The following is a 21687-nucleotide window of genomic DNA, read 5'->3' as shown; positions in this document are numbered from 1 at the left end:
GAAAGGAGGGGTAAGGAAAAGAAGAGATTTCCATGGAAGATGATAAATTTTGATATCAGTATTTAATCCAAAATGGTGGTGAGAGAGAAGGCAGGGGAAAAAATAGATGCAACCTGGAAGAATTCTAGTAACAAGGAAGTATATCACCTTTTCTTGTTGCTTTTTAGCTTGCTTACTTTCACCATTTTAATGACAGGCTGTTACCTTCTACATCCAACCCTACCAGAACACACCATCAGTTCAGCATAAAGCCATAAATTCACTGGTCAATCTTCTAATCATTGAGACTTAGGTAAAAGCACCTGGTTTGCACTCTGGCAACAGCTGCATTTTCAGAGTTCCATCACAGTCTGTAGACAAGTGATCAAGACTTTACTGTAGTTTGGGTTTGTACTTCCCCTTGACATCCCCTCATTCCTCAGTTCCCCACTTCTAATCAACACCTTAAAACTTTTTTGTTTCTGTTGTCCCTGTGTCCATCTGTTTGAATCTGATACTCTCTTAATGCACTTGTAACCATCACATGTTCTTCTCATTAGTGATACGGGCTTCTGAGATGAAGTATCATGAACTGGATATGCAAAAGGAATTTTCTACATGAGTTATCAAAATAACAATAGAGAGGAATGGACTTCCACTAGTTAAAAAGGTCTGGGAAATTGGTAGTAGAGTAAAATCAAGGCCTCTCCCAAGGTCACATTGTGGGGACGCAGCACACCAGCAGCCCCAGCGAATGAGTTAGAATAGTTGTCACAACCACTCTGGGATAAGTGAACAGGGTGTAAGGGTCACTGGGTCTGCATAATAACAGAACCCATGTACGCTATCTTGGCCCACTGTCTGCTTCCCAGGCAGCTAGTGCCTAAAATAAGAGGTGGGATTGCAGACACAGTCCTCTCCTCTCAACCTTGCAGATTAATTATATTTTCAAAGTAAAAGACTGGGACGCTTTATAGAAAAGGGTGGTGTGGGAGAAAACAATAATTATCCCTCTGTAACCTCTTTACAGTTTCCTCCTAGCCCCGTCCTCTCCCTCACCAACCTAGCTCTACCCTAACATCTTCCTCTGTTGACTCTACCCACCCCCAACACACACACCCTTTCCTTCAACCTCAGAGTGCTCTTCTCCTGCTTAACCTCTCCAAAGCTCAGAACCAGCCCCTCAGCTCTGAACTCTCTCGCTCACAGAATCTCCAGCCTCAGAAAGCCCACCCCCAGGCTCACAACTCTCCCCACTATTACCCATCACCTCTTGGAGAAGCCCCCTTTCTTCCTCCACTTGTTGCTGGGTCTGGAGAAGCAAGAGCAACAGCTGAAGGGAATGTGAGCATGTGATCTGAAATGGCTCAGAGAAGCCTGTGTCTCCAGCTCTGTGCCTTCCCTCTGATACCTGCAGAGCATGTGCTACAAGGCTCCAGAGCATGTGCAGACAACTCAATGTCTGCCTTTGTGGGACTAGCCACACCAAAACCTGTATTCCCTGCTATGCGCCTCCTCCCTCTGCTGCTTGTAGCGCTATGTGCTGCAGGGCCAGATGTCCCCTGGTTCCATGCCAGGTGTATTGCATGCTAGGGACTGGAACAGTCCCAGCCCCACCAGGAGCAGCAGGTGGCATCACTCCCTGCGGTGCATCAGCCACACTACACAGTTGTAATCCCGTTGGTGGGACTTAATCCCATCAGCTCTGATGACCAGTTGCACAAGACCTGCACCAATTTATGCAAAGGCTACATGGAAACTCCTACCGTGGGCAGGAAGAGCAGAGATACCAGTAGATCTTGCAGGGTGAGTTTATCCTATAAAAATAGCTGCTCACTTTGAAAAAATTGGTTTTGAAAAATAAGAGTGGGATGAAATATGCAGTATAATAGGCTTTGAGTTCAAGGTAACGTTTCTGTAATATGACATGTTCTTGTTAACAATGGATAACAAAGTAATCCATTATTTATTAGAATGAACTTTAAAAATGTGCTCCTCCAAGATGAACTGCAAGCAGCAATGTCTGTGTAGTTCAGCAGCATTTAGCTAAAGGATAAGTGCTTTCCTTCTCAGCAGAGGTATGATTTGCATTTTGATTAAACTAGCCAAATATTTTGTTGAACCAAAGTGTTTCTTAATAAACATAATTACTGTTCTGGTCTAGCTGACCTTTTTCCTGAAAAATCTCCGGAGTACATTTTCTGTTAGTGAAAGGTTGGTTGATGTATTTGGAGACGTTAATAAACTAGAGAGAACTGAATTAATCATACTTAACATCAAAGCAAATTATTTAAAACAGAAAATTTATTCCAAGAATATTCCTATGTATTACAGGTTTAAATAACAGATATTGGTTCAAGCAGGAAATGGACCCGTTCTTTCATTGTTGGTTTTTTTACATAGATTGAAGGAAGTAAATATGATTGCTAAAAAAACCTATGGGTATATGAGCAAATGGATATAGAATATGGGTAGGAAGGGGGATGGGCACCCATGGGTGTACATTTAGTTAAGTGATTGCTACTTATTTCTGCTAGCAACTAGAAACCTGTTTGGTTTTTAAATGTGGATTTAAGTTACTAGAGGGCCAAAAACCTGTTATTTTCAGATAGATTTGGTGATATTCAAACCTTATGGCAGAAGAATCAATTTTGAGCTTCTTTAAGCCCAGAGTCACCTTGTCCAATTACTGCATTGTAGGTGTGTTTCTTATGTTTTGAGACAATGTGGCTGTTGACTAAAGCATTTTCACTGTTTCAGCCTTTAACAGAAAGGAAAAACAGATCTGTTCTTCCTTTTCATTTGTAGACATTGCAATCACAAACCTATAATTATTAAGACAGCTGGGATATGTGCAGGAGCTGAACGAATGGAGCTGAAGCCAGACAATAACGTTTTTCTGCTCTCAGAGAGAGTGTGATTCTTCTCAAGGAAGAAGCTGTCTGCAACCACTGGATTCCACGGTCCTTAAAGTTTAATGAGTCCCTACTGTACAGTGAAACAATTCCAGACATACATATGTGACATGGAAAGAACCAGTTGCCAAAAATGTCTCTTTTTTTCTGGTCACACAAAAATAAAAGATACAAACCCAATGAGGTCACTATCCTAAAAATTAGAGCTATTTGTTTGTGTAGGGTCTTATCTGACACCCATCACTGCAGTGCCTGAGCATCTCCAAAAAAACTAATTAAATTAGGAAAAAGTCCAAGAAGTAGATTTGATTTCTCCCTTCTTTTCTGGAGGTTGCTAGGCATCTATCTTACCTGCGGGCATCTATACATCCTAGTGATAGAAGGGCTAGGGATTTTCCTCCAACAGCTTCCTCACCTGTAAAGAGGAGAGAGAAGGAGAAGAAACAACACTTAACTTTGTCATCATCCATCGCTGTTCTCCTGAGCATACCATCTGTTCTGCTTCACGTGATCTTGAAGGAACATCAAGGGACTCCTTGGAGCTCCTCTCCAAAGGCTTACCGTTAGCCAGAGGATTGAGGTCCCAAGCACCTACCATCACTTTGAACTGTGAAGAAGGTTTTTATATCTGTTTCATAGGGTTGAGTTTGGGGGTAATCACTGTATTCCGCAATTTTGCTGTTTATTCCCCCTTCTTATTTGTCCCACTCTTTGTTATAAACCCTTCAATACACTTTATTTGATTTTACCTTTACTGATTGACTCCCTATTATTTAGGGTGGGAGGGGTCCTCTTTTCAGGAGAAGGGATCTTACCAGATGACAGACGCTGGACAGGGAGGCCTAACCTAGGGAGACAGAAGGCACAAGTGTCTCTTGTCTTATCACACACACACTCCTCCTCTGTCTTTCAGTCCTTTCCCTTTAATACCCCCCACACTGCTCCTGTCAAGGAGCCTTGCAATTATGGGATAATCTTCTCCCACATGAAGTCCAAGAATCCCTTATTATTAGAGATGAGGTTAAGCCCTGAATCATGATATTTTATATCCCTTCCCAACTGTTTGTTAGCATTAATCATTTTTGTTATCCGTTTAAGTGTCCCACTTGGAACTTTTTAAGATATCCTATGGCAATGAGTTCCACAGCCTAATTATGCAGCGTGTGAAAAAGTATTTCCTTTTATTAACTCGGAATTTGCTACCTCTTGATTCATTGAATATCCCATTGTTTTTGCATTATGAGACAAGAGGAAAAGAAGCTTCTCTATACCATTCATTATTTTATATGCTTTTATCATGTCTCTGGTTATTCATCTCCTAAGGTGAACAATACCAAACTTCTCAAATTCTCCTCCTCTGATAGCTTTTCCATGCACTTGATCATTGGCATTGTATTTATCTGAACCGCCACTAGTTCTGCAATATCCTTTTTGAGATGGTGTGAAGCAGTAGGGGGAACAGTGTGAGACATACACCAGGAGTCTTGAACTAACTTTAGAAGCAATCAATAGGAAATCAGGACACAAGAAAATCCTATAACTTGTTGTATGAATAGAAAGGGAGGGGGGAGTGTGACAGTCTGTAAGGCTATGTTCACCCTTTTTACAAAACTATCATGGGTTTTGTACAAAGTACGCCTTGTGAGGTATCATTTGAAAACTCATAATTTGCATATCATTATTGTCCCGGTAAAATATGTGTGGCAACATTGAATGTAAAATTATCAGATTGTACAGTATGACATTACTGAGACATGCTCCAAGTTTAGAAAAGCAGGCACAAACCAGTTTCTCAGAGACAAAAGGCAAACTGATGCCTCAGCCAGGTGTCAACAAAATAAAATGGACTATCACCTGGTTAAGCAGCCAGTCTTTGGCAGGAAAAAGGGTGTGAGTGAGAATTTTACATCTTGGCAAAGAAGTAGCTGGAGGTTCCTGGCCCATAGACTTTCTGTCTTCCGAACCTCAGCTGGAGATGATTCTCAAAGAAGAGGAAAAGATATAAAAATGGGGAACAGATGCCCCAAGAGATCTCTGCCTTCATCTTTACTCATGGCATCAACAACACTTGAAGAACTAAGAGAGCATCAGATTGGGGAGAGATCCTGTCTGAAAGGAGCTCAGCCAGTAAGACCGCTACAAGCAGGTGGTGAGAGAGACTCTTTGCCTTGAATTCATGTAGCTTATTAAGTTAGGTATTAGATGCCTTTTACCACTTATTTACTCGTGACCAATTATGGCGTTCATGTCTCATTACTTAGATTGTAAGTGATTACATCTTTCTGTAGTTAATAAACTTGTTTTGTTGTTTTATTTAAATCGGTGTGTTTGGATTGAAGTGTTTGGGAAACTCCATTTGCAATAACATGATTTGTCCATATCATTTTCAATTAATAAAATGACAGACTTTATATGACCTTGTATTGTTCAGGAGGGGCTGGGCAATACAAGATGCACATTTCTGGAGGAGAATCTGGGACTGGGAGTTTGTTGGTGTTAGCCTGCAGTGTAATTCATGGCTGGCTGGCTATAGCACTCCTACAGGACAGCTGGGAGTAATTTACATGCTGAAAGCTGCGTGTACAGACCAGGAGTGGTTGCTCTCACACCAGAGCAATGTAAAAGACACTGCAGTCTGGAGAATTGAGGGAACATAGCTGCTCAACAGTCCAGACTGTACCCTGGGCAATGTCACGGGGAGCACTGTTACTTATTGTAGTACTTTACAGTGCTGAAGGCAGTTAGGTCTGTAATCAGTCTCCAAGTGCATTGTTTGTTTGTTTCTAACTTAGATGACATGGTATGAAATTTGTTTAACTGCAGTTAAATTCATAAACTAAGTGTAGTGGAACCTGTATCCATCCTGATCATCTGCCTAGAGCTAGGTGATGTTTAAATGATTGGCCAGGCACTGACCTTATTTGCAGAGGTGGTGATTTTTTTTCAAAGGAGTACAAGAGAGTTGGGTGCCCAACACCCACTGAATTCCAAGGTGAACTGGGCACCCAACTCCCTTGGGGTCCTTTGAAATTATCACCCAGCATCACCATCTCACTAGAAAGTCAGCACCAATGATTAGTTTTTAAATTGTTTAAAATGGGTCTATTAGTAGATTATTTTTCTTTGGATTTCCTGCCCCTACCTATTGGTTCTCAAACCTTTATTTAATTATATGCTTGAAGTTAAGCATACACTTAAATGATGTCCTGAAATCGTTATGAATTTAGGCATATGCTTATGTGCTTTCCTGAACCAGGGCTAAGACGTGAAGAAGTAAAAAACAAACAAACAAAAACCCAGGGCAGAAGGATTCAGAATATTTACCATCTGCCCAGTCCAATATGCTATTACAGAAATTATTGAGGTAAAAGATTACCTATAAGATTTAATAGACTATTATTTAAAAAGTATTAAGGAATTTAAATACTCTGAAAAATACCTAAGAGACTTATGTTGTATTCTCATATGTATGTTTATATTGATCTTCGGCAAGGTCTGACATGATATACATTTGTTTGTCAAGACTTTCCTTTGTAGGAAAGTTGATCAGCATTCCCTGTAGCAAAAATGAGCATCTATAAAATGGAGTGCAACCTGTATTTATTTTTCTCATGATAGTATTTCATCCTGGGTTTAAAATTGCCTACAATCTACTGAACTCTTTCTCAAAACTGACAGATGAATTAGAGACATGATGGTCCCCAAGGAGCTCCTGTTATAACCATTACTCTCATGTCCCCTGAAAGCTGACACACTGAAGTCAGCCACACGAGACAGGAGGTCGAGATAATTATGAGGAACAATTAAGTGATCTCTTTAAAACTCAGATTAGGAATTCATATATCAAAGGAATGAAAAGGTTTTTCCCCAATGGAAAGATAAAATCTGACAAATCCCTTGTTTCATTAAAAATTAATACCCCTGATTTTAACCAGAGAATGTTGTTCTTTTACTGCATCTGCTTTCATAGAATTATTTGAAGAGGCATGAATTTAGGTTACTACAGACAAGATTATGCATGTGCTGGCATATTGACCAAATACCAACATGAGCTTCCATGGCTGGTATTGTGCCGAACTTCATTGTTTTAAAAATGCTAACCACCTTAGCTCCCCATCAGTAAAATGGAGGAAATATCCAAAAGGTAGCCATGTCATGAAAAAGGACTGCTCAGAATCATGACGCATCCATCAGTCACACTGGGAAAAAACCCAAACCTTTTGAAACTTGGCTTGTTCTGGGTTAGGAAATTAATTACTCATTCAAAAATTATGGCAACAGGTGTACTACAAGAGAAAAGGGGGTATATTTCCCATGAGGTAACTGATGGTGAGGGAAATGATACAAAGGTGCAGCATACTAATATGAGATCAAATATTCTTAATGTCCTGAAGCTTTTGATAATTCTATACAAGGAGAAATATATTAGCATATAAAATATTAGCCGGCAAATGTAGATAGCTATGATTTTGGGAAAGTATGTTCTGATTAAAATTGGTGGAACTTCTATTAATGCTACCAGAGTTGTTCATGTAAATTCAAATTAGGATTAGAAAAGCCACTTTAACTGCATTCTTTCAGATAGACACTTACTAAATATGAGTAACTCTTTGAAAACAAACCTGAGAGAGCTGACCTGAAATGGAACAGATGAAAACCAAATAAATCTCCTTAAATGTCTGTGAAAAGTCAATATCACAATGGCAAAAGCCTCTGAAAAAGCCAAGTTACAAATCTCTGCATAGGGATTTTCAACACCGTGCATCAGTCTTGCCCAAAATAATCATTTGCTTTCCACAAATACTAAGAGACAACACATTGTTCAGAAGATTTTTCAGTATTTACATTGCTTTCTGGAAACACACAGTGTCAGCACTAAAGTCTATATTTTGAACTCCAGTGCAGTTAAAGCTATCGATTTGATAGGCTTGTACCAGGGTGTAAAAGGGATGCCTTTTAAAAGTAGATTTGTCTGAACGTGACCGTTATAAGCCATATGCTGAAGGTATCAGGAGGACTCTTGTGGGTGAAATTCAATTAAAGCTATTGAAATTATCTTGTTGCTGCTTGTGCATCTGCAGACAAAGATGCTGATTTGCCATATGCATGGTTTTCTGTCTCACTGGAGAAATCTGTTAATTTTTGCATTTCAACAATTTTTTTTCTATGAAAACTATGATTTACAATCTTATACATCCTCCTCCATAAGTTATTTGGTTTCGTCCATGTTAATTATCTTAAACAATAGCCAAGGAAATCCTTTTTCTCATTTTTATTTGTGTTCTGCTTTGCCATAATGATAGTGATAGATTTTTAAGGGTCCATTCTGATCATCTAGCCCGCTCTCTTGCACAACACAGGCCATAAAATTTCACTTGGTGATGCTTGCAGTGGAGGGAATTCTTTGTCCCTACTTTGTAATGGGAGGCCACTTCATCTCTGTGTCTCTGAAGGTCTCCTCTGTGTCTCCCCTCTATCTCCGTGTATCCCGTCATTGTCGAATAAGGGTTCAAACAGCTTCATATCCAGATGGCTCTGGAAATGTCTTAAGACTGAGTGTGCACTGCTTTATTTTTCCACTTGTTGCTAGGAGTCAGTGTTTCTATTAGAGGACCAATCCTGTGAGGTACTGTCCACTTCCTAGGTAGTACTGAGTATCCTCAACTCCCACTGAGAGTCCTGAGCCCTGACATAAGATCCTCAGCAACTTGCAGGATTGAGTCCTAGATTAGTGATATGGCCAGTGATCAGACAGTCATTTCCTGGATATAAAACAGAGCTTTAATGGACGCTGAGGTTACAAGGGAGAAGGATAAAAGGGATGAAATTAAAGAATATTTCTGGGAATTAAGAGCACTCCAAAAGACCTAAAGTTCCAATCCTGGCAGGTGCCGGGAATGCTCAGCTTTCACTAAAACCTGTAGGAGTTCAGAACGCTCAGCACCTTGCAAAGCCAAGCACTTACAGTGTAAGAAGAAAAAGGTATTACTTGGACAGGTCAGGAATAAAAAAACAACTGTGAAGAGATAGGGAGTGGGCAGAGGAAGGAAGCACAAGCACAACCTAAATTGATAGAATGAACTTAAAACACCTGGTTATAGTAATAAATCAAGTTCTGAGGAAGGTCTGAATTAGAAATAGGAAAATTTAAAGCCCTACAGTACTGCTACTCCATCATGTTCCTAACCTCATCCATACATGTTTTCTATGAAAACCAATGCAGTTATAATGGAGGAAATCATATTTATCCAATCAAAACAGTAAATGTAATACTTTCCCTTCCCTATCTCCACATTATATGGTTAAACAATGGGTATGTTCTTTGCTTTTCAGTATTAGCCTATTGCTGAAATGAAGGATTGACAATAGAAAAGAAGTGGAGGAGCTACCAGGAATCTGGTTTCTGCAAAGTAAGTTTCTACAAACTGCATAAATGCTCCTTAATAAATACTAGGAAGCAAGGTATTTCCATTTCATTGCATCAGTCATATCACAGTAATAAATACCTGGGTTACAATGCACAGTTACAAGAGCCCCAACAAGCAGATTTTCTGAATATTTTCTAGTTCTCTTTCACACTTTTCCCTTCTGCAACCCAATTTCTCTCCTTACAAGTTCCATACAGGTGGCTACAGAATAAAAGGAGAAGGATCTGGCTGAGTTAAAAGGCTACTGGATGGAAAATAGAGGAAAGATCTCAAAAGTTTGAAATAAATTGTTTGAACTATTACTGAACTTCTAACTTTGCCCATTAATCTTTTTTCCAGTAACAGTGTTTAGGCTAAATGAGGTTTTTTTTTTAAGGGAACTATTTTGGCTTATTTTAAAATCAATATGTATATCACTGATTTTTTAATCAAACCTCTCCAGCTGCTATGGTCCTCTCATCATTCAGAAATGCCAACAGCCATATGCTACCAAATCAAAAGGGTCTAATTACATAAGTGTGTCAGAAAGCCTTCAGAATCAGGCGGGAAGGAGGTGATATTTCATTAGTAATCAAATGGGATATAGGCTGGATTCACAAATATCTAAGAGTAGGGCTGTCAAGTGATTAAAAAGATTAATTGCGATTAATCGCACAATTAATCGTGTTGTTAAACAATAATAGAATACCATTTATTTAAATATTTTTGGATATTTTCTACATTTTCAAATATATTGATTTCAGTTACAACACAGAATACAAAGTGTATAGTGCTTACTTTATATTTATTTTTGATTACAAATATTTCCACTGTAAAAAACAAAAGAAATAGTATTTTTCAATTCACCTAATACAAGTACTGTAGTGCAATCTCTTTATCATGAAAATTGAACTTACAAAGTAGAATTATGTACAAAAAATAACTGCATTCAAAAATAAAACGATGTAAAATTTTACAGCCTATAAGTCCACTCAGTCCTACTTCAGCCAATCGCTCAAACAAACAAACATGGTTACAATTTGCAGGAGATAATGGTGCCTGCTTCTTGTTTACAATGTCACCTGAAAGTGAGAACAGGCGTTCTCATGGCACTGTTGTAGCTGGCGTTGCAAGATATTTACGTGCCAGACGTGCTAAAGATTCATATGTTCCTTCATCTTCAACCACCATTCCATAGGACATGCGTCTGTGCTGATGACCTGTTCTGCTCGATAATGATCCAAAGCAGAGCGGACTGATGCATGTTCATTTTCCTCATCTGAGTCAGATGCCACCAGCAGAAAGTTGATTTTCTTTTTTGATGGTTCGGTTTCTGTAGTTTCCGCATCTAAGTGTTGCTCTTTTAAGACTTCTGAAAGCATGTTCCACACGTCGTCCCTTTCAGATTTTGGACGGCACTTCAGATTCTTAAACCTTGGGTTGAGTGCTGTAGCTATTTTTAGAAATCTCACATTGGTATCTTCTTTGCATTTTGTCAAATCTGCAGTGAAATTGTTCTTAAAATTAACATGTGCTGGGTCATCATCCGAGACTGCTATAACATGAATTATATGGCAGAATGTGGGTAAAGCAGAGCCAAAGACATATAGTTCTCCCTCAGGGAGTTCAGTCACAAATTTAATTAATGGGTTATTTTTTAACGAGCATCATCAGCATGCAAGCATGTCCTTTGGAATAGTGGCTGAAGCATGAAGGGGCATACAAATGTTTAGCATATCTGGCACATAAATACTTTGCAACGCCGGCAACAAAAGTGCCATGTGAGCGCCTGTTCTCACTTTCAGGTTACATTGTAAATAAGAAGCACGTAGCAGCATCTCCTGTAAATGTAAACAAACTTGCTTGTCTTAGCGATTGGCTAACCAAGAAGTAGGATTGAATGGACTGGTAGCTCTCACGTTTTACATTGTTTTGGTTTTGAGTGCAGTTATGTAACAAAAAAAAAATCTACATTTCTAATTTGCACTTTCATGATAAAGAGATTGCACTGCAGTACTTGTATGAGATGAATTGAAAAATACTATTTCTTTTGTTTATCACTTTTACAGTGCAAATATTGGTAATAAAAATAATAATATAAAGTGAGCAGTGTACACCTTGTATTCTGTGTTGTAATAGAAATCAATATATTTGAAAGTGTAGAAAAACATCTAAAAATATTTAATACATTTCAATTGGTATTCTATTGTTTAACAGTGCGATTAATCACGATTAATTTTTTTAGTTAATCGTGTGAGTTAACTGCAATTAATTGACAGCCTTATGTAAGAGACATGCCCATTGATCTTATTACTGAGTGAATATTTAGCCCCTAGAAATGGAGAAAGGAGAGATGGAGGTAAGTGGATACTATTTTTACACACACACTCACACACACACACACACACGCACACTCATTGCTGGCTGGTGTCACCACAGAACAGATGAATGCAGGAAATAATCTGTGATCAAAATATAACCAAAAGTAAAAAATAAATAAAAGTCAGAGTTGAGCTTGCGAGTAGATACAATCTGCACAAGGATGAAAAGTCACAAGATTGTGGCAGGTTGCTGAAGTTTTTGCCTTGACTTTCACAGTCAGAGTAGCAGGTACTCTCAGTTTCAAAGCCATTGGCAAACTTCAGACTCCATCAGTTTAAACGAAGCACAAGTGTTAGTCAATTTGAATAAAATATATGAAGAATTTTCTAAATGTGTATAATTGCAGCAATAGCAGGAATTGCAACTTTTATTATTATTATTATTATTAATAATAATAATTTTATTACTCCAAGTCCTCAGTCCTGCAATGTAAAAGATGCAGGTTCCTGAGGATATACGTACTATCTTGGAAGATTTCCTTAACATTCTGATAATAAGCATGACCATTTGAACATGTTCTGAAAAAAAAAGAATCATATATAAATTTTTGAACATAGTACAGATTACACCATTGTCTACATATTTACATGTCAAAACAGAAAACCTGGTCACCATAATGTGCTATAACCATTAACAAAATCATTCCACAATATAGGCCTACTGTCATCAGGCAGCAGGCAATATATGATCTACATTAATGCAGCAGAAGCATTTTGGTTAGCCTGTTTGACAGAATTACATGCTCAAATATGCCACACAAGAGAATCATGATGTAAGTGTAAAATTTACATAAGAAAAATCTTTTAATCACGATTTTGGAAACTTCTCCATCGTAACACTGAAGCCGGATCACATACTAGTGCCAGTGTTACTGTTAGGTAAACTATTACTAAATATATAGCTAGTATGGCTATTCTGTACAGGTGCAATATAATCTGGGCACTGAAGCTGGGTCTATTGCAGGGCACCTTGTGAATTTTATAAATGTTTTGGCTCCATTTTCACTAAGCTGAACATGCTCAATGAGGCTGCAGATTTTAAAAGACAATCGGTCACAATATAAACCTTAAAAGTGCCATACCTTTAAAAAAAAAAAAGAAAAAGATTTAGAGACAGACTAGAAAGAGCTTTTGTGGTATTTGTAAACATTTGTGGGACTGAAATGATATTCCAGAAAATGAATGACATCAAATTAAGTTGCATTAACAGCACCATCCCTGCCCCCACATCCTGCTCTCCAACTTTGGGTGGCTTTTCCATCTAATTTAATGCTGACTGGAGAAGGGGAGGAGAAAATGGAGTTTATTGGTTTTAAAATACATTAATCAACTTTCAGTTTACACATAGATTCTGTTAGACCTCTTCTCTACACCAATGCATATACCCTCATGCCAGGCCTGACCCAAGGGGACATGTCAGGAGCTGGGGAAGGAAGGAATTGTCTGAACCCTACACATGAGGTTCTCTGCTGCTCTGGCGTTCTGGGGAGCTATGGTCAGAGGATCCGCATACAATTGAATCTGCTTCTCCCTCAGTCTATCCCTACCCCCCCCCTCCCAAACCGCAAAGCTCAGGAATGAATAAGGAGCCCCTAGAGATTTCTGGGGCCATCTATCTCCAAGAAACGGAAGGCAGGATTAGCCCTTTAGCGACGTGGGATCTGAAAGACAGGAACATAAATAGGTTGTTTCTTTTAAAACCCTTTCTGTTAATCTTAACAGCTTATATTTCCTGGATGATTGTTAAACGGGAAAGGTCGTAAAGTCTTGGTGTTGAGAAAGTGAAGTACAAACAGGTGGTTTTTTTCATCACCATTATTTTTGTTCTGGTCTACAGACAATCCTATTCAAAATCACCATTCTCGTCATTGTTTTCGGGACATCGTTCAGTTTATTTTTAATATAATTCTGTTGTTCAGCAATCTCTCCCTCTTCAGATGAATCCCTGCTCAGTAATGAGGTCCCCTGGTTCAGATATTGTTCTGCGTCAACAGCCATGCAGACAATTGCCTATTAATCTGGCAAGCAAATTTGTTTTCCAAGGTGGCATCTTGGGAATCATTAAAAACTGGACAATAATTATACCAGTTCCTGTATTATATTTGGGATGTGGATTTAGCTAGCGCAAATAAACTTAAGTGTTTCCACTATACTTATAAAGGCTGCCCATTTCCAAATAAGAGATACTAATAATGCTGATTTTTACCCATGTATTGACTGCCAACAGGATGCAACTTTTTTTCCAGTGACATCAAGGCTGTGAGTCAAGCAATGACAACTAAGATGTTTATGTTGTATCCACCAGGCAAAGTATTAACAACTTCAACAGAACTTTATTTACAGTGCAAGTCTCTTCGCCAAGCTGTAGCTGCACACTCTGTAACTTTCCCAGCCTCCTCAACTCCTCCCCCCTCCTTCCTGTTTCCTGTCCTTTCGGACTCCCAACAGCCAGTGCTCTCAGTTCTAATAATACAAGCAGCATCTAAACACCACAGTTTATTAAGAATTTAATGAAATTGAGCATCAGCCATTTTTTGTCAGTCTCCTTCTTCCCCACAGCCATCATTATCCTACTGAGTGCCTCCCCCTGGCTTTCCTCAGAAACTTTTGAAGGGCTGCCTGGTGGCCTGCTACCTCGGTTTCCACTCCATTATTTCAAGTTATTTGGGAGGATACCTGGGACTAGATCCACAAAGGGGACTTAGAGTCAGCATGGCAATACCTACTGTTTAGGTACCCTGCCACCTACTGGAATCCATAGCCCTGAGTTAGGCACCCAGCTCCCTGTACAATGCATAGAGAGAGTTAGGCCACCAACAATGGGATCCTAAGAAAGCCAGCTCGCTGAGCAGGGACGCACCTCCCCCATGCTCGGGATTCACAGCTGTGAACCCTCCCTAGAGTTAGTCACCTATGGCCTTTCTAACCAGAAATGATGCCACAATTCTACCACCCACCCACTTACTCACCCTTACAAGCTTTAGCCCAGTGGTTAGGGCCTTCACTCAGGCGCTGGGAAACACACATTCAAATTCCCTCTCTGCCTGATGTGATTTGAACCCAGGTTTCCCACATCTCAAATGAATGCCTCGCTCACTGGGCTCTCTTTCAGTCTCTCATTTTGGAGCTGTTCCATTTCGCATAAAAAGTTAACTAGTCATTTGAACAGGAACTTGTCTCCCACATCCCACTTGAGTGCCCTAACCACTAGGCCATAGAGCCATTCTCATGCTTTTTCTGGCCCAATGACTATTATATATTTCATACAAAGTGGAACAGCTCTAGTGGGAGAGTCCCACCCAAGAAAACTCCATAAGGTAGAGGGGGGACTGCTACCGCTCCTCCTCTGGCTGTGTTTTGTACAAGGCCCAATCTGGTAGGTGTGTTCAGAGTTCTCCTACTGGATCGGGCCCTGCAGGTAAAATAGGTGGGGCCGTGCCTAGTTTGAGGATTTTGCTGGGGCTTAGGTGCTGGGTATCAGGCATTAGGCAGATGTCCACATATCCAGCAGCAGAAAATTAAGTGCCTAGGGGAATTTACCAGCAGAAATTCAGGTGCCTACGGAGTTCAGGTGCCTACAGGGTTAGGTAACAGCTGAATGGGGGTTTTGAGCATCTAAGTTGTGGATTTAGGTGCCTAAAGTTCCAGTTAAGAACCTAAATATCCCTTTATAGATCTAGCCCCTGGAATGAATTCTTGGCCTTACTGAAGTCAATGGGAGATTTGCCATTTATTTAAATGGAGCCAGGATTTCATCCCTGCTAAGTGTTCCACCCAATTCACTAAAAGGGTCATCTGCTGGTCAGGGTAGCTAGCTGCTATCTGCCCTCTGTAATAAAAGTATGTCACACCGGAATGATAGTAATTTCTAGCTACATGACATAAATGAGGGTGACAGGTAATTAAATCCTTCTCCACTGAATCTTGTTAAATACAGATCAGATGCAAATACAATGCGGTATCAGCCGAAAATAATAACCCAAAATGAATCAAACCATTGAATGAAGCACACACAGAAATATCTAGGATGGAGATCAGGATGGTAGACATTTGTTAATAACTACCCTGTAAATCTAACTAATTTTCTAATCACAGTGGGTATGTCCACATAAAAAGCCCCTGGCTGGCCTGGGTCAGATGACTTGGCCTCGTAGGGCTTGGGCTCCAAGGTTAAACAATTGCTGTGTACATATTCAGTCTTGGGCTGTAGCCCAAGCACTGGGAGCCTGTGATGCTGTTTTGAAATCTAATGTACTCTTCCACTTGCAATGATAATAACTGATTAGCATTCTTGTATTATTTCTGCTACTCTAGTTTCCTGGTATATAACTCTTTTGCAACTTCTTTTGCAAGGTTAATGTCTTTGAGTCAAGAAGCTTGGAAGATGTTGGAACTAAGGTTTTGTCCTTCTGCCTGTGAATCTTTTCTCTCATGATCCTACCAACACGTATTTAGGTATGTTGTGCTATATAGGAAATAGTTCCGCTCACAACTGAGCTCCTTGCACAGTTTGCAAGGAAATCTTGTTGATGTCAGGAAACACTGGGGCATCAAATGATTTCAGATCTGAGCTCCCCTAGCTGCAGTACCTTGAGAAGATGAGTATATTATCAAAATTCACCTCTGACTCTTAATTTAATTTGGATTTTGAATTAGCTTTTCTCTAGGCCATCTGTTCCATACTATGATTTCAGTTCATGTTTGCTTAAGAGAAAGACCAAGAGTAGCCCCCGACCTATGTCCCCTCCCCCCGGGGCATGTTGCCCAGGACAGAAGGAGGGTTCAGGGCTCCCCACAGTGGCCTGGGCTCCCTGGACAGCAATTACCACTGCCTGGATCCAGCTTCCGCCCTGGTCAGGGGCAGGGCCTCAGGGGGAAGAGGAGGAGCTGGGGGCCGGGCTACTGAGAGGGGGGGGTCTCATGTGAGGAGGGGGCTAAGGTTCCCCTCAGCCCCCCTGCTGGGAAGAGGCTGGTGCCACCAGCAGGGGCTACACTTCACAGCAGGGGAGCTGATCACCTTATCAGCTCCCCTGACATGAAGCACAACCCATAGGCGGCACTCCATGGTGCATCCTCCCATCAGCGCCTCCTGCCTGCACAGTCAGCTCTTCTGCGGCATGCGGGAGGCACTGGGGGGAGGAGGGAGGGCCAGGCGCGCTCAGGGGAGGGGGCGGAATGGGGGGGGAAGAGGCAGGGTAGGGGTGGGGCCTTGGAGGAAGGAGTGGAGTGGGGGCAAGGCCTGGAGCAGAGCTGGGCGGGGGATCACCCCCCTTCAGCACATATTAAACTTGACGCCTATAATGCAACCCCTGCTGGTATGCTCCGTGCCTGCCTGAGGCTTGCAGTTTGGAGGAACAACATGGCCCCATGCCCCCCAAATTATGCCCATGTTAAAAAGGGGGAAGGCATGGGTTTTAATGTGGGGGAGGGCAAATGTTCTCTGTGCCCAGGTTCCCAATAAATCTTAATCCACTTCTGCTAATAGGCAACCAGTGCAAGCACTGAGTCGGTGTATAGCAAAAGAGAACTTTTATTCAATGGGAAAGGGAACCAAGCATTAATTTGGGAAAACACCACAATGGGAAAACATTCAAAAGCATGTGATCATACGCAAACCCGACCCTACTATTGGGCAGTGTCCTTTGCCTCAATTTCACACTTTGTGGCGTGAATGTCTGATGAACAGATGTCTCTTTACCACATTACTCCCCTCTCCCTCCATTGCACCCCAGTCACAGTTGACAATCCTTGATTAGTGAAGACCTAGAGGTCAGAGGTGCATTCATGGCGTTCACCTCCCACCACTGGGATCGTGTTGGGTGGCATCAAGCAATGCATCTGCTGCTGCCTTTCCACCTGGCTCCCCCAACACCTGCCCTTTCTGCGGCGACAGGGAGACCCTGGCACACATTTATAGAGGGTGCACCAGATTGCTTGCAGCCCCTCTTCTGGCTCCTCCAAAACTGACTTAATTTCTACTTTTACCCTCCCCACACCTCTTGAGCTATGCACACCCTGTCCATCGTCCCACAAATTTGCAAAACCTTCTCTTCAACCTCCTCCTGGTGCTGGCCAAGGTGGCCATCCACCATACCAGGAGGAGGAGGAAGCTGGATGGCGGGGAGGATGGCTGGATGGCTCTACGACTGTGGTGCCTATTTCCAAGATCTTCTCAGGTCAGATCTCCAGGCAGAGTAGAGTTCCTCTGGGCCGTGTCCACTGGCTCCCTGGGTGCCTTTGACCACTAGTGGGTGCTGCCTGGGGTTCTCTGATCAGTGTCCCCCTCTGGGTCCCTGATTTTATCCCTGTGACTTTCACTCCCATCCCTGTTTTTTCCTTTGTTGTCTCCCATAATTAGTTGATGTCAGGATCCAGGACTCCCCCCTCCTTACATGGGGAGGGCCCGCACTCGCCCATCCCCAAAAGTCAATAGGTGCAGCTGGCTCACAGCTGCAGCTGTTTCTCTGCTGCTACCACTGGCCACCATCTCTCTGCTGCCACTAGCCACCACTGCTTGCAGCTCCCACAGCATCACATTCTGAAGTTCCACCACGTAACCCAGCTCTTAATGCTTTCAGCAGGTAGTAGGGAACCTCACAGTTGGCATAGTCTCTGTGTTGTCTTTCACTGTTCCCACACACGTTCTAAGGTTTATCTTCTAGACCTGGTCAGCAGTGATGTCAGCTCTAGGAATCACTAACCAGAAACAAGGGCCTTCAGCTGAGACTAATCAACTCTGTCATTAACTGCTAGACACGTGCAGGTAAAATGGTTTCTAGGTCTCTTTGGGCAGAGTCCACACCCTCCCCATAGGAATACCTGTCTTCACTCACTCATCTTCACAGGGATTTGGCATCCCTACCCACTGCTTAGCAAGTGAAGGTCATTTTAGGGTGACCCCTCCCCCCCCATTCAGGGCAGGCTAAGCACAGTTCTGCCGCCCTTTACTCATACATTCAGGATAACAACATTTCATTACCCCTGCATTCGAATACCAGAGTGATTTGTAACCCAAACCAGATCATTTTGGCAAAGCAGCTCCGTCATGCTGTGCACCTAGGCAGACTAAGCATAGGTATGCAAACACGGTCTGCTCCTGAATTCTTTTGTCCCCAGTGCATCACGAGATGTCATGGGAGAGCTCATTCAGACCCTGCTTACATTTGCATTTCAATATATGCACGTCTCCCTTTTATATTTATGTTTTAATGTCTGAAGAGTCTTGCACAAATGTAGCTATCAATCAATGAAAATAATTTTAGACTGCTAAATAATCAGCGCTTTAGAAATGACAATAATCCCTTTTGTGCTTTCCTTCCAATAATTTCTAGACATACATTTTCCCTAGTGGCATACAGATCTGAATGGACTTCTCTTTATCAGTATTCCCAGGAAAGATTACTCCATTTACTTAGACTGCTCCCAGGAATAAATGACTGGGCATGCTTCTGTCCTGCAGGTAGTATAACATTATTACTATTTCTGCATCGCCCTAAGTATAGTTATTTCTGTTTTACAACTAAGGGTATATCTACATTGCAGCTGGGATCATGCATGCTAAGAATAGCTATGTGGATGTTGCAACAGAGGTGGTGGCACAGACTAGCTACCTTAGTATTTACCCAGGAGTTGGGCAGGCTTGTACTCGAACAGCTAGTCCATGCTGTCTGTAACGGGGAGGATGAATCTATAATTCAAAATAAATAAATCATGTTCAACCCATGTTTGCAACAGTTCCTGGCTTTCCCAGGCACCTACTTGTGCTGCACTTACTTCCAGCTCTTGGTTCAGTATGGGCATCTCCCAAACCTTCTCTCATTCTTCCCATGTTTTCTTTCATCCACCTGTCCCCTACTGTGGTATGAAATAAGGGACAGAGCTCTCTCTTTTTTTTTTTCATTACAGATGGACATTTTACAACTCTCTTGAGAAAATGCAGTATTGAGCAAGAAAGATTCAGTGATGTGAAGGGAAGAATAGGGCCCTTGAACTTCATAATAATGGTTCACAACTGGCAACAACAAAACAATTAGCTGTTTGATAATCACTCCTGTTCTTTATTTCATAGAGAGATGCAGAAAATACATAGGCTCTGATGCTTCCTATGCTTTGGCTGCTTTGTGTTGCAATGATGTTGCAAAATAGCTGGTGAACCACTTTCATTGCCCCATGCTGAACTCACTTTGCATATAGGAGTTGCAACACCAGTTGTACATCACCCTTACTCCTAGTAGAAGATCCTTCTGAGGAAGAGGGTACTCTCAGTTCTTTTGCATTCTGGTAATGATTCATGCCTGCTGATAGGGCTCCTTGAGGATGTTGGGAGCTAGAGATAACATAGGTCAGCCCTGAGGCTGCTCTAAATTGCACATGGGGACCAGATTGGCACTGGGATGGACCAATTCAAGATAGCTTAGAGCCATCTCCCTAATTGCACAGGATCTTCCTGAGCTGCACCAAGCACGGCTCTGACCGGGCACACGATCTGGCACATATTCGTTCATGAGTATGCACTCATTAAATAAATCAAAATGTCTCATTTTCCTCTCTAGTGGGCGCAAAATTCTGTGAATAAAAGAAAATCAATAACTAGCGTAAGTATAACAACTTTAAATGTGTGGTTCTCACGGTTATGATGCCTATGAACAATAAAAACAGTAGAAGAAACTTCATGAGAAAGTGATGTACTGATTTTTGTTCATTCTCTGGGTTTCCTGACATTAAACCAGCATTTTTATTGCTTCATTATTTCCCTTTTACAACCTAAATACATTTTCATTTATGGTATCTGCTATTTAATTAACAAGAAAGAGTGTAAAATTAAATCGATTGTAATTCCCACGGCAAACTCAGATTCAGTAAAGGAAATGCGGTTGATTGGCTGAGGGTACATCTACACTACAGGGGGGAGTCGATTTAAGATACGCAAATTCAGCTACGTGAATAGCGTAGCTGAATTCGACGTATCGCAGCCGACTTACCCCGTTGTGAGGACGGCGGCAAAATCGACTTCTGCGGCTTTCTGTCGGCGGCGCTTACTACCACCTCCGCTGGTGGAGTAAGAGCGCCGATTCGGGGATCGATTGTCGCGTCCCGACGGGACGCGATAAATCGATCCCCGAGAGGTCGATTTCTACCCGCCGATTCAGGCGGGTAGTATAGACCTAGCCTCAGAGTGGTTATCATGCCTTGCTCACAAGATGGTTGTTTCTAGTGGTTTCAGAGTGGTTGGTTATTTTGGCCCAGATCCTCAAAGGTATTTAGGTGGTTGACTCCTTTTGAAGATCTGAGCCTTTGTCTACCTGACCTACAAACAAAACAGTGAATGTCATGTGTTGACTTCCTGTTCTCTGACTCTTCATAGCTTCTCTAATGTGGACCCCCATTGTGCATCAGAGGTAAAATCCTGGCCCCTTCTGAAGTCAATGGGAGTTTTGCCATTGGTTTTGGTTGGGCCAGGATTTCACCCCAGTTGAGTCCCAGCTGTGGATGGGCTTTGTGGGCTAATTTGATAAATACTGAGTAATTTACTCAGAGAAAGGTCATTGTACAATTTAGGGTTCTGTAAAGTACAATCAAATGTAAACAGGGTGCAAGTCTTCGTATATCATGCCTAAAATAGTCCCCCTCAGTTATATTCCATTTAGTTCTATGGAACGTAATTAATAGATCAGTAGTAGCCTCTTGAATTTAAGCATGGTGTTTCAGAGCCTCAGTCCAGCAACATACTTTAAACACTTGCTCTTTAAGCATGGTGGCGCTCATGGTGGTATTAGAAGGGGCGGAAAGGGAAAGTTTTACGAACACTCAGACTCCACTTAACTATGTTCATGCCACCCTCATTTTGAAGATGATTAGCTAGGACTTGATTCTCTGTGACCCTTCATCTTGCCTAGATGTTTGCAGCAGTGCAAAGTGGAATGCTCCTGTTCTGATTTCACACCAGCTGTGCAGGGGTGACAGGAACTAGACAAGTCACAGGATAATCAGGCCCTTGATGTTTAC

The sequence above is a fragment of the Malaclemys terrapin genome, chromosome 3 (genome assembly GCF_027887155.1).
Source record: "Malaclemys terrapin pileata isolate rMalTer1 chromosome 3, rMalTer1.hap1, whole genome shotgun sequence".
Taxonomy (NCBI): Eukaryota; Metazoa; Chordata; order Testudines; family Emydidae; genus Malaclemys; species Malaclemys terrapin.
Note: the sequence above shows the minus strand (reverse complement) of the source record.